The following is a 15,000-nucleotide window of genomic DNA, read 5'->3' as shown; positions in this document are numbered from 1 at the left end:
CTGTTTTGTTTGAATCAAGAAATCTGATCACCACTGAAAGATTTTCTTTGTTTGATACGTCAGCTGCTTCGTCAGACATAATAGAAAAATATTTGCTCTCCCTAATTTCCTGCGACAAATTATTCACTATGATAGCACCCACAGTTGTAATCATCTCGTTTTTGACGGGTTTTAGAAATATGTCGCATTTCTGGGTGCAGTTTTCAAGTGATGTTGCAGTGTTTGGTCGCCGCTGTCAATTCGAAATTCTAATAGTGCCTGAAAGTTTCCAGAAAGACTGGCATTTTGTGGATCATCATCTCGTGGACCTCTGAGGGCTATGTTGTTTCTTTTGCAAAAAATTATTGTCTTGAACAGGCATTTCAGAATTTCGCGATTTCTTTTGATTTGTTGTTGAAGTAAGCTGTTTATCTGTCGATCAATTGGGAGCGATTCTCTTGTCATATTTCTCAAAAAAATTATAACAAGGATAGTTGATTTCGTGAACTGCAATAAAGGGCTAAAAAATAAGGTTTGGAAGAAATTTGAGTGATTTCTGCAGGTCACTTGAACTACTCTGGATCCACCCCTGGTTCTGCACTTCTCACTTCTTTTTCCCAAAGGGCGGTAGAGATGTTCCCCTATCAAGCGACCATTCGATTATCCAAAGGAAGTTGCGGGCTTGGCATGGCCTTCCTACGATGTTGACTTTCGTAGGAAAACAGCCACAAACTTCCCCCTCCAAAACAGACATCTAACCCAGGGTCCAAATTAACTTGTGCATTTTGGCCTGTTTTATGGATACCAGAAAGCAACGACCGCATGGTCTTGTGTATGTGTCAAGCATTATCTTTTCACTTTCAAAAGCGCACATTTTGGAGAGAAAATGTATCCGACCTCGAATGTACATGTAATAATGAAATCTATCTGCCCCCTAGTTTGTCGAAAATTTCAGCTACAGAAATACTAGTCACACCCTGTCGAACACAAGCCGCCATAGCGGTACATTCCTCACACCAGTCCTTGAATCTCTTTACTGAGTTGTTTTTTTTTCCCCTGCAATACATATTTTATGAGAAACAACGGCTTGTGACGTTATGGAGGCTGTTAACGGAAAAACTCCTTCATTTCTATTTCAAAACAGTCTCAGGATAAAAAGTAAGACATCTCTTGGCAAACAGATCTGACCTTAACAATGGCGACCAGTTGTGAAATTCTGGTCGCCAGTACTCAATTTTTTAGTTGCATTAGCAACCAGGAAGGCGCAATTTCAGACCCCGTAACCTGCCTCCAGAATAATCCCCATTCACCCCTGAGGGAGCTCCAGGGAATGGCCCGGAAAGACCACTACTACCTTTACACAGCCCTTCCCGTTGGCCTACGGAGTGCCCCTTCATTTTTAATCAGCTTTCCGTATCCCCCCCCCCCCCTCCCTCCCCCTCCCTGTTCGACCTGCTCACAAGGTCACCCTGATCCCTTTTGTTACTCATCTGTGCAATACAGGCTCCTACGGCACGATTATGTTTATCTGGCAGCACTTGACAACCTTCACATTGAGTCTGGCTGTCTCCTGGACATTCTGGCTATGCCAGTCCTTCACAAAAGTTTGAGGGGGATCAAGCTCTCCCATGGGAATGCAAGAAGGCTTGCCACCTGATCACCTCATCAGTTCTCCATAGCATCTAAGTATACTAAGTTACAACCTTTTAAGTCTACCAAATGTTGACTCCTTTATGTTATGGGCTGCATTTACCCTTTCATTTTTTGGCTTCTTAAGAAGCAGCGAATTTACCTGCAATGGCAATTTCGACCCTCAGTCCCACCTTGCTAGAACAGACATTTCTTTCCATCCCAACATCCTTCACCCTACTTCATTTGACACTGCAATTTAAAAGTCCAAAACTGACCCTTTCTGGGAGACAGCCAGGCTCAGTTTTGCAAGGTCAAACTCAGACCTTTATGCATCGTCTGCCCTGCAAGATTATATGCTCAAAACTGCAACTCAAGACCCCTGGCCAGCTACTCTTCAGCTTCTCCTGTGGACCATATCTCACCCAGACTTCACACACCAACAACTTATGGTCTCTCTTAAACCTCTGTGACAATGACAGCTCCTCCTCTGCCTCTCACAGCTTTAGTATTGGTGCTGCTACAACCGGCAGAATCACTGGCATTTTCAACTGGCTCTTCAAATTCTGGGTCGCTGGAATCCTAACACATACCAAGCTTACATCAGGACTCCAAAGGAAACAATATGTCAGGTTCCTCAGTCATTGGCCTCTTGCTCCTCCTGCTAACAACCCCCTGGAATCCTTGAAAGCACTTGAGTATCTCATTGAAACTTGGATTTTTCTAACAATCAGTAATGATCTATGACAGTTCCTTGGATAACTTAATTCATATTTTCCTGTATTGTCCTGAACCTACAGTGTTTTCACCTATGGGTACAGCAATCATGTTGGCATCCCCCTGGAAGCCTGCTGTGTGCGTTTGCTTCCCCCCCCCCCCCCCCACCACCCTCATTTCTCCTCGATACGGTTGCCTTTCATCCCCTTTTCAGCCACATGCCAGCCATCACATGGGTGAAAGCACTATCCTAAGCTTAATGCCATGTTTCTCCTTTTAAACAAAAAAGAAAAAAGGCCCATTCGGCACTTGAGGGCTTTCTGTGACATTCTCTTTCCTTAGGCTTTCTGCCCTCTCAAGTTCATGTAGTACTATTGGAAATGACTATTTTGACGGAAATGTTTTGCACGAGGGTCCTATCCCCTCCAGCCAAATGTGTTGTGCGAGGGTCCTATCCCCTCCAGCTGAATGTTTTGTGTGAGGGTCCTATCCCCTCCAGTCGAATGTTTTTTGCGAGGGTCCTATCCCCTCCAGTCGAATGTTTTTTGCGAGGGTCCTATCCCCTCCAGTCAAATGTTTTTTGCGAGGGTCCTATCCCCTCCAGTCAAATGTTTAGTGCGAGGGTCCTATCCCTTCCAGTCAATTTTTTTTTTTTTTTTTTTTTTTTTTTTTTTTTGTGCGAGGGTCCTATCCCCTCCATTCAAATGTCTAGTGCGAGGGTCCTATCCCCTCCAGTTAATTGTTTTGTGTGAGGGTCCTATCCCCTCCAGTCTCTATGCGATGCCCATTGGCTTTGGTTTTTTATTATTTCTTTTATTTTATTTTTATTTATTTATGTTTTTTTTTTTTTTTTTAAATGCTCATGTCGTACTTTCGACCCCTATCTCCACTCGTCGGTTCTCTACTTTCACCTTTGGGGCAGGCAATGTTTGCTTTTCGCTATTGCAACTCCGTGGAGATAGGGTCATTTTTTCTCCCTGTCAAATTGGGAGCAAAACCACTAAATGGGCTTCGCACAGGGCACTCCTCGTCTATCTCGGCGTTTTGGGCGGGGAATTGCTGCCTGCGGCACCCCTTCAGCCCTGTGCTGAAGCCCCGTTAGGGAGGGGGCATATTGTTACTCTGCTGGACTGGGTTAACTTGGCCCCAGGACATTATGCCAGCAACTATGCCCGCCTTGCAATACAGGCATGAGGCACCCCCTCGGCTAGTTGCCGAGGCCCCTCATCCGGTGGTCCATACCGGCGGTGGGTATTATCCGAGCCTTGCCAGTACATTCCCTGCCCCTCGTTTACGCCCAAGTTGTGTGTATTGTCTTTTATTGCGCACCAAAGCATTAAATGATATTTTAGAATAAAATAGATGTTAATGCTGGTAAGCAAATACTGGGCAGCGCCTGGGAGGAGAGCGTGACTTCCCATCACGTGACTACCTTATTTGGCTATTTCATTCATCCCGCCATGCGAGCCTTCTCAGTTTGACATTTCCAAAGCTCAACTAGTTCTGTTTTTTCCGTTGCGCACCAAAGCATTAACCTCTTTTTTGAAATAATCACCTGTGTATTTATACTAAAACAATTATTCGCCTCAGGCTCAGTGATTATCGGTGAATATTCACCTCGACTTCGTCTCGGTGAATATTCACCGATAATCACTGAGCCTGAGGCGATTAATTGTTAATTATTGAAACGGCGGCAAGCTCGTGTTTCCTGAAAATCTTGTCTGCTTAACTTGAAATCCAGAAACTTCGGATAAATGTGGAATAGTCTGCATTTCTGTAGGAAAGTAATGTCGAGTGCCACTTTGTTATACCGGGAGAGATCTTTTTCATATCTTCGTACCGTTTTCAGTGTGTCATGGCCATACCGCTCATGGATGGTCTCATAACAATTCTTTGACTTGGGCCATTTTAGTTTCAATAGGAATAGTGTTGTTTTAGGGTGGTCCGTATAGGGGGTCCATAAGGGTAGTCCGTGGACCGGTCCGTGAGGCAGTCCGTGGACCCAGTCCGTAGAGGGGTCCATGGACCGGGGGTCAGTGTTTTCGGGTCACCCCAGTTATCGAGTTCCACAAGTATAAAACTTAAAAATGGTTTGCTTTAAAATCAGGAAAAAACCAATTCGCCGTTGCTGTTGAGAAAAGTGTATGCCAGGCAAAACAAGTTATATCTCGGTAGCCTGAAACTTAAGAAATAATTTGCCTGAGTTTAAATTAACAAATACATCACTAACGCGTTTCATGTTTAAGCGGAGAATTAGGGAAGCAGATGTTCGAAGGTGTAATAGCACGGTTGAGTTTTATTCCTCAGTTAACGAGTTCCATAAGTGTAAAACTTTAAAATGGTTTTCTTTAAAATCAGAAAAGAACCAATTCACCGTTGCTGTTAAGAAAAGTGTATGCCAGGCAAAACAATTAAGTTGCATCTCGGTAGCCTGAAAGTTAACTGACAAAATAATTTGCCTGTGTTTAAATTAACAAATACACCAATACATCACTAACGTTTCATGATTAACCGGAGAAGGTGTAATAGCCGTTGAGTTTTATTCCTCAGTTATCGAGTTCCATAAGTATCAAACTTAAAAATGGATTGCTTTAAAATCAGAAAAGAACCAATTCACCGTTGCTGTTGAGAAAAGTGTATGCCAGGCAAAACAAGATATATCTCGGTAGCCTGAAAGTTAACAAATAATTTGCCTTTGTTTCGGGGGTGGAAGCTGAATAATTGGACCTCGATTATTCATTATTCTTTGTGTGTTTTGTTCGAATTATTCATTATTCTTTTTAAATTTTTGTGGGTTATTCATTATTCATTGTTGTTATTCATTATTCCACTGGCATATTAACTGCGTTATTCATTATTCCGGCGTTTTCAGACCCAATTATTCATTATTCATTTATACTCGTTATTCATTATTCATTATTCAGCTTCCACCCCCGACTTTGTTTAAATTAACAAATATACCAATACATCACTAACGTTTCATGTTTAACCGGAGAATTAGGGAAGCAGATGTTCGAAGGTGTAATAGCTGTTGAGTTTTATTCCTCAGTTATCGAGTTCCATAAGTATCAAACTTAAAAATGGATTGCTTTAAAATCAGAAAAGAACCAATTCACCGTTGCTGTTGAGAAAAGTGTATGCCAGGCAAAACAAGATATATCTCGGTAGCCTGAAAGTTAACAAATAATTTGCCTTTGTTTCGGGGGTGGAAGCTGAATAATTGGACCTCGATTATTCATTATTCTTTGTGTGTTTTGTTCGAATTATTCATTATTCTTTTTAAATTTTTGTGGGTTATTCATTATTCATTGTTGTTATTCATTATTCCACTGGCATATTAACTGCGTTATTCATTATTCCGGCGTTTTCAGACCCAATTATTCATTATTCATTTATACTCGTTATTCATTATTCATTATTCAGCTTCCACCCCCGACTTTGTTTAAATTAACAAATATACCAATACATCACTAACGTTTCATGTTTAACCGGAGAATTAGGGAAGCAGATGTTCGAAGGTGTAATAGCTGTTGAGTTTTATTCCTCAGTTATCGAGTTCCATAAGTATCAAACTTAAAAATGGATTGCTTTAAAATCAGAAAAGAACCAATTCACCGTTGCTGTTGAGAAAAGTGTATGCCAGGCAAAACAGTTAAGTTGCATCTCGGTAGCCTGAAAGTTAACTGACAAAATAATTTGCCTGTGTTTAAATTAACAAATACACCAATACATCACTAACGTTTCATGATTAACCGGAGAAGGTGTAATAGCCGTTGAGTTTTATTCCTCAGTTATCGAGTTCCATAAGTATAAAACTTAAAAATGGATAGCTTTAAAATCAGAAAAGAACCATTTCACCGTTGCTGTTGAGAAAAGTGTATCCCAGGCAAAACAAGTTATATCTCGGTAGCCTGAAAGTTAAGAAATAATTTGCCTTTGTTTAAATTAACAAATATACGAATACATCACTAACGTTTCATGTTTAACCGGAGAATTAGGGAAGCAGATGTTCGAAGGTGTAATAGCTGTTGAGTTTTATTCCTCAGTTATCGAGTTTCATAAGAATCAAACTTAAAAATGGATTGCTTTAAAATCAGAAAAGAACCAATTCACCGTTGCTGTTGAGAAAAGTGTATGTCAGGCAAAACAAGTTATATCTCGGCAACCTGAAAGTTAAGAAATAATTTGCCTGTGTTTAAATTAACAAATACACCAATACATCACTAACGTTTCATGTTTAACCGGAGAATTAGGGAAGCAGATGTTCGAAGGTGTAATAGCCGTTGAGTTTTATTCCTCAGTTATCGAGTTCCATAAGTGTAAAACTTAAAAATGGATTGCTTCAAAATCAGAAAAGAACCAATTCACCGTTGCTGTTGAGAAAAGTGTATGCCAGGCAAAACAAGTTATATCTCGGCAGCCTGAAAGTTAAGAAATAATTTGCCTGTGTTTAAATTAACAAATACACCAATACATCACTAACGTTTCATGTTTAACCGGAGAATTAGGGAAGCAGATGTTCGAAGGTGTAATAGCCGTTGAGTTTTATTCCTCAGTTATCGAGTTCCATAAGTATAAAACTTAAAAATGGATTGCTTCAAAATCAGAAAAGAACCAATTCACCGTTGCTGTTGAGAAAAGTGTATGCCAGGCAAAACAAGTTGCCGATCTCGGTAGCCTGAAAGTTAAGATATAATTTGCCTGTGTTTAAATTATTTTGAAATAAAGAGAATAAAGAAATAATTTTCGATTTTTTAATTGCATGATGCTGGCCGTTGTAAACCGTGTTTTAGAAAATATTTCAGATTGATTTATTGTGCCGCTGGACTATTTTGACACGTCACTCAAAATTAATTTAAAGTAATTTGAGATATTTGTCGTCATTAAAACTTTATGACGAAGTCGGCCCAACAAATGCGTCGAGATTAACACCTCTCTGTCGGTTTGTCTCTCGCTCTGCCTTTTTAGTGTGAGTCTTGTTACAACTCCCACTGAGATTTTGGTAATTTTTTTTTACCTAAACAGCGGGGATCCACATTCCTGACCTGTTTATATGGTCCCGGTTACCCGAGACAACTCTCCCCCCGAGTTACCCTTGGCGAGATATTTTAGCACTCATTTGTTTAAAACATTCTATCAACCGTTTACATGAGGTGGGCGAGACAACTCGGGGCGGGGTGGGCGAGACAACTGGGGGAGGCGAGTTGTCTCGCCTCGGCAGGTAGGGTAACCCTGGCAGATGAGACAACTTTTTCGCATGTAAACAGTTTGCCTCGACCACCCGAGATGAGAAAGCAAAATTTTAAATGCGCACGCATAAAATAAAAATCAAAGAAGCAACAAATTTTGGGAGCTTATACATGTTTTTAGCGTTTACTTTCGAAAGAAAAGTTTTTTTCCCGCCAAAATTCTCACAGCTGTCAACGGAAACTCTCGATTCATAAACAGCCATTTATTTAACTACATATTACTGCTGCGTTAAGATTGTCAGTCCATTTGCTGAATTTGAAAACGCAACTATACTTAATAAAAACGAACTAGAAAGAAAGAAAGGCAAATGATGATACGCATTTTTTGAAGATGCGTCTTAAAATATATGCATAAAATTAAGTAGGGTCAACTTTATCTCGGTCACGCAATCCTCAAATAGAATTCTCAAATAGGAGGGCTGTCTCGGGTAACCGAGACCATATAAACATGCTGTTTTGTGGCGTTGTTGTCTCCGCGATTTATGCAGTAAAAAACATCGTCACGGATTTTTATGTCAGTCTTGAACCAGCTGTAATTTGCATTTCCCCGATACTGTCTTCTCGTCGAAATAGGAAACGCTTGATGCCGGCGCGAAACTGTTTGTTTACACCACTGTAGATTAAAGGATTTGCAAACGAATTGCAGTGACGAAGGAAAAGTATGATATAGTTTACAACACTCATGGTGTGGCCTCGACAAGATGGACAGTAAGTGTAAACCAGAAAGAAAACAAAAAGAGGACACCAGCAAACGAAATGAGTTCCCATGATTATGGTTAAGGTCTTCACTCCCTTAAGTTCCCGCGTGATCCCGCGATTCGAGTGCGTGGATCCCGAGGGATCACTCGATGTTGATTGCAGCGAGTTTATTCTTCGCGCATGGATGCGCGCCACTTGGAAAATATTCCAGTAGGCAAAGACCATGACTCCAAGGGGCAAAACAAAACTAGCCAAGGAGACAAAAGTCAAGTACTCCGAGCCAGCAAACAAGCAGAGTTTGTCCTCACCTTCCTTGGCTTTGTTGACCAGAGACAGCAGGGAGGCGCAAGACACCACGAACGAATACGCCCATATAAACACCATGCAAAAGACAGCCTTCCGTTGGGTGACTATTGAATGGTAACGCAGCGAGTACTTGACCGCAACATAGCGCTCCAAACTGATTGCAGCCAGGCAAAGAATCGCTGCTGTACCGCAGGCGATATCCAAAACAACCTGGCAGTGGGACAGAAGGATGTTGTCATCTGTCAACTGAGCGGCGACAAAAAGCGGTATCAATATGGCTGCTATTAGAATATCCGCGACCGCGAGGTTAATAACAAAATAGTGTCTTATTAACCGGAGCTGTCTATACATCGCAAAAAACGATGCAAACCAGTGCGTTTGTGGCAACCGACAACACGGCGACGATCATGAGCGGAATTACCAGTGCTAAAGAAGATCTTGGACAAGACATCGGAGCGGCAGGCAGGCAAAGATCGAGAAAATCTTTCCAGCAACCTCGATCAAAATCGGGTTCAGTAATATTGTTTGCGAGATCGTACGTCTCACACTTGTTGTAGAAAGCTCTACACTCGTTGGAATTCTCACGCATGATAACGAAACACTACACGGGAAAGAACTGAGCTCTTACAGGACAATTTTTCGTGCTCTCCGGTCGCCGTCGTTTATGTAAACCTTAAAGCTTTCAATTAAGCAGGCCTTTAAAACCAGCTATCGCTCGCGGGGATCGATGATAATTGATGAAAGTCAAAGTTTGTTTGTTCAGCTGAAAATTTGCAAAAAGAAAAAAACTCTATAGTACGACGGTTTCTTTAAAGAATATGTCAATTTTAAGAACAACTTTTAGTTATGAGAGTTTTTTATCAAGAGGGCAAGTTAAATAGTAAAGTTTCAAGTGTGGCGCTTAACTTGAAAATGCATATTATCAAAATCCTATTTTTTGGCATCAATTCTTGTAGAAAGCTTTTTTCAGCTGATATATTAGCAAATTCTCGAAACTTTTATTGAGTGAAATTTTTCAAAAAGGCGACAGATTCGATATGTATCAACCAAGTTCAAAAAATATTTATCGGTTAATAGATTTAAAACAGCAGTTTCCTTTGCTGCAATCAAACTTGGCTGTTACGTATACAGTAACCACCGGAACTGATTGAAGTAACCTTCAATATTGCCAGCGCCAGCACGAAAGTCACTGACAACATCTGTTTTTTTTTAACTTCTTCAGTTCAACCTATATAAATGTTCTTTTCAATCCTACGCAAATATTTCTCAAAATTCAAATGGAAATTAATGAAAACCTGCATTTGACAAACCCTTCTGAGAACTCAAGGAAAAAACTAAAAACAAGACAAACTTTGCTACTTTCAAGAAGTTAAGTATTTCAAACTACACATTTTGTTTGTTTGGGGAAAATGTTTAAGTGAAAATGCTTTTTTTTTTTTTTTTATGTTTTTATACTTTTCTCGGCATATTAGCATGTATTGCTAGGGGACTAATCAGCCTCATCAACCCGAGTTGAAATAAAGTTACCTACCTACCATGCGAGCATTGCTTTCTAGAGGATTTGGCGCGTTCGATTGACCCTATTCCGGAATAAGAATACGTAGAGTGATGATTTAAACTGTATGTTTGGCGCGTTTCGAATCAGCAAGGATAACAAAAATATGTTTAAACTAGCATTTTAGCAGCTATCTGACAATTGTAATGTGAATCTCCGTAAAAACGAAGGATTTCTAACTTATATTCGATGTATTCCTATTCCGGAATACGGTCAATCGAACGCACCCTAATCTATAGTATTACAACGCAGGAAGCCGACACGTCAAAACTGTTATATTTTGGTTTATTAAAAAAGCTAGAAGAAATTCAGAATAAAGAACTTTCCCTTTTCATTCAAACAAGTGAAGTGAAGTACTGGCCGATAAATCAGGTTAAAATTTCGAGTATTGAGGGTATTCTTCCGATGTGCCACTGGCGAAAATAGGGGCGACGAATGGTAAAATCCGAGACTCGCCGAGATGCCAAGACCCTTGTTTGCGAATCCGACACTGAGACAAAAACATGCAAGACTTCACACTGAAATAAATGCAGTATAAACGAGACTTCGAGACTCTTCGCAAAGGCTGTCGAGATTTCGAGATCGGATGAAAAGTTTGCGTGTGCCAAGATTTTGAAGGCACCATTCGCCACCACTGAAAGTTCATTGCCCCAAAGCCGTTCACCAGTGAAAATCAAAATTCGCTATTCAGTTCTTTAAGGAACTCCTGCACAGACAAGCGGGTTTTTCACAAATTTATCGCCAAATGATAGATATGTCCGAGTCCATTATCAACATTTACAAGTCTAGTTTCAATAATATGGTAAATGGCTACACAAATTGGATACTACTGTCTGTGTAAAAAGGATGAGACGTGATGTAACAAAAGTGCGAGGCATCCTCGCAAGAGTCAAAGTCACGTATTGGTTCACCTTGTAAGTAAGACACTTCTGGTGACTCCTTTGTTAGTGGGTTTACACAGCATAGCGACTCTGTACCTCTGTGAACAATCTCTTGCATTTTGCCACATTTCAACATCTAGTGCTGGTACTTTGAACTTGAGTAAGTGCCGCTTTCATGATATCAATTAAAGAAATCTCCCCACGCAAGTAAATGAACGACAATTTTCAGGCTGTCATTTTGATTGGGAAGGGTACCATCCTGTTTGTTTGAATGAATGTTAGTTTAAATCCTGACTGGATACTGTTTCTGCTGATAAGGATAAAAGCAAAAATAAGAGGCAATTTACCGAGCTATCAGGGAGGGGCTGTCCCATACCGCATTTTACTCGAGCCGCAGCCTTGACATTGGATGTCAAACCGGACCGAAAATTAAATATTTGAAAACAGAAACGAAGACTGACTAGCAAAATACCAAATGATGGCAAGTTACGACTGCGAGTTACAACATACTAATTTTTTACACGTGTCAAGTGACACTATCCTGTAAATAGAAGGAAATGGGAGAAAATGAACTTTAGTCCTTGCTTGCATCAAGGCGCTAGTAGTTTGCTAGAAAGAAATTCTCAGCGACAGAGGAGAGCGCTTTCGAGAAGTCACTATACTTTGAGACAAGCTCGGTAATCCTGGTAAGACTTCTTAATGACAAAAGTGACCTTGTAATCCGCAAAGGAATACGACCACAAGCAGGAGTTCACGCGCACTGCGTTAGGAGCTCGAGTCTTCTTCGTGCGTCCGCTAAGCGTGAACTATGATTTTTGTGACAACAGCAGACTACATTTACACTCTAGTAGGTACGTTTCACGTTTTATTTCGACAGATGTACATTTGCAATTTAAGAATTGATCCGAGGGATTAAAACGCGCAGCCTCTTTCGCCTCCCAAACACATAACATTTTACGGAAAACGAATTCAAATCGACCCAGTATTTCCCAGTTGACCATGCCTTTAAAAATACGTTTCATTATCTCCCTTTTACAATCGAGCTTAAGAATTCAATGCCATCAAAAAGTCGTCAGAAGACGCATCACCGTGGAACATTCTCTGTTTAAAACAAGCCTTGCACATTTATAACTTTTAAATTCTGAAAATTACCTAAAATAGCATACAAAACTAAAATTTCAAATAACAAAATTACAACGACGCGAAGAGGAAAAATCTTGCACGATTTGCGGAGAGTTACTCTAAAATAAATAGTTTAAACGGCTGTATTTTACCAAAAGTAACAACAAAAAAAAACTTGTGAGCATGTTGCTGAGATATGACACGTACAATAATTACCTTATCCTATCGCGCGATGATATCGTTTACTATGAAGGAAGTAGCAAGCAGCTGAAAAGACACTGATTTCTTTGGTGACCTAACTAGTTTAAAATAACGAGCAAGTCTTCTATTTAATTTTCTACAACAGTTTGTTTGATCGTTTGCTTGCTTTTTTTGTTTTCGCTTTCACCCGCTGCTAGGTTAGATGGTGGTGTAATTAAACAATTTAGCGCTTGGCTACCAAATATGTCTGTTCTTAAGGCTGGAAGGTTTGCCAAGCGAAATAAAAAAAATTAACGGCCATGAAACGAACCCTGGATGAAACGAACTGAGTCGAGCATAATTTGTTTAGCTGATTTTCAATTAGTTTTGAATACTGAAAAAACAAATATTAAAATGGACAGGAAAACAATAAAAAATATCGATGATTAATTCATGCGGACTCGACCGCCAAAAGGTAATGCTTAAATGTATCAAAGACCCAGATCACGTGATCGAAACCTAGTCGAAGAAGAGGCAAGTTACTTCTAATCAGGGTGTATACCACAATAGGCTATTCGAAATATTTAAGCTTTATAGCGCGGTAGAGAGGACAAAAACAATAGAAACACGTTGGAATGAATGTGAAAAAAATCGACACATCCACTTTCCTTTGTCTTTGTCCTCTAAACCTCTCTTTCAAGCTGAATTTTGATATATCGAACGTGGCCTATTGTCCAAGAGAAATCTTCTTTTGAAATTCGCAAAGATCGAAATGAATGGCCAGATTTAAGAATAATAACAATTAGGCTCATCGTTAACCTTTATCACAATTCAATAATTTTAGTGCGACAGCTCCTTCTGAGAATTTTCTGTTCACTGTTCGAGGAATTTTGCAATCTCGGGCCCATTCGTGGTGAACGCGAACGAACTTGTTGCGAAAACGAAGTCAGCTTGTTGCGCAGTTCAGGAATAAGCGTGCGCCCGCGCGCTTGCGCAGTAGCAAATATTTTCAACCCTCGGTTACCGGAAAACCGAGATGTAAATCGTCTCCTTTCCGGGCTTTTGTCACGGTTTTAGCACCTAAAGAAGACGCCGCCAAAGATCCAAGCTCCACACTCGAGTGACTGACCCTCATTGACGCGGAAGTGCCATGGAAGCTAATCTGAGGGCCTACGTATCGGCCTTCCAAGCTTCCGTTACGTTCTCCAGATTTCACCTCCCCGTTTGTAGAAGGCAGTGCGATTTGATTGCTTGGTCTGTAGCATTGCGATTTAACCTTTCAACGCCTTCTCCAAAACTTTCATTTGCCCATTTTCAGGCGAGCTGTCTCTTCCAATATCACCTACATGAACCCCGTGGGCATTCCTCTGATCTTTGTCTGCATTTAATTCCTCATTTCCTTAATGTCAAAAGTATTTTCGCCATTTGATTCCAGTTGATTATAGCAGTAATTTCTAGGGACGTTTCCACTGAGATATCTCCTTTTTCAATAACTTTCTGTTGTTGATCATCACCCCCTTCATCTAGTTCATTTGGCTGCTCATGTCCTACGACAAATCCTCCATCTGCCGATCTTTGATCGTCTGAAAGTAGTCTCCCGTCCAACAACCCTAAATCAAATTCCTTATTCCCCGAGAGATCAATCAAGTTTTTGCCTTCAAACTGAGCTCCCTCTTCAGTTTCAAACACTTCACCTGTCGTTTGTCCGTTCTCTGAGTTACGCTGAGAGTCATTAACGTCAGAGAAATCAATTAACTTGATATCCTCAGTGTCACCTTCCTCGTCATCCGTGCAGGAGCTGCCAGAACTCGGCGGGGCACTGGAAAGAGTGACATTCAGCTCTTCTGAATCCTCCAGGCGTCTTTTAGCCAGGCACGAGTCCGAGAGAGACGTTGGGAGAGAGAGGAGCCTGGAGCGCTGCAGGGAGACCAAGGACGAGTCATCCGCGGAACCCTCTGTTGTGGAGTTGCTCTTTGCCGATTGGCGGGTTTCGACCAACTGCTGAGACGAGACTTGGACGAAATTTGAATCAAACTGGGAGGGACTTTGCTTTTCTTTCTATATCAAAGTAAAAAGTGTTAAAGGGACGCAGGAGCCCGTGACTAGGAGCGAGCAACTCCCACATATTCCTGTCACGCATTTTCACAGACCGATTTGTTTTTAGATTTAATTTCCCGCGAATTAGGCCTCCCGCAGGAGCCCGATGGACCAATCACAGGGAACTAAACTTGACGTCATAGCGTCACCGAACCGGAACTGCCTTTGTTGTTTTGCGGCAAAGGTAGTCCAAAAATAGACCGGTCTGTAAAAATGCCGTGACATAGGCTTAGTATGGAAGTTGTTCGCTCCTACTAATGGGCTCATGAGGAACGAGAACGAGAAAAAAGGATGCGTAAATACCTAGGCTAAACAGAGGTAAGAATTTCTTTTGGCTAATGCTCTGATCGTCGAACAAAGTTAACCACAAAATGTAATGCAAACGTAAAGTAACTTCATTTAACGTCGTCGGTAGTTTCCATCAGTTCTGAGACTGGATCAAGGGAAGCCGCCGGTGTGCCGTTTTACCAGCCCCTCCTACCCCAACCCTCTGTCGGTGCTCCGTTTTTCGGGCATTTAAAGTCGAAAACAGACGTTGAAGTCAACGAGGATCGAACTGGGGACCTCTTGCTCCGAAAGCCGCGCA

General features: G+C 41.0%; 1 long non-coding RNA gene and 1 pseudogene across 1 annotated transcript in view; both read right to left on the bottom strand.

Moving 5' to 3' along the window:
- The window catches only part of LOC138041009 (uncharacterized), a 301,351-nt gene that overhangs the window by 5,051 nt on the left and 281,300 nt on the right, over positions 1–15,000 (bottom strand). The window lies entirely within an intron of this gene.
- Positions 6,885–13,620, bottom strand: LOC138043831 (alpha-1A adrenergic receptor-like; annotated as a pseudogene).

This window comes from Montipora capricornis, chromosome 3 (assembly GCF_036669925.1).
Source record: "Montipora capricornis isolate CH-2021 chromosome 3, ASM3666992v2, whole genome shotgun sequence".
Classification (NCBI taxonomy): domain Eukaryota; kingdom Metazoa; phylum Cnidaria; class Anthozoa; order Scleractinia; family Acroporidae; genus Montipora; species Montipora capricornis.
Note: the sequence above shows the minus strand (reverse complement) of the source record. Positions and strands in the feature narration are given on the sequence as shown.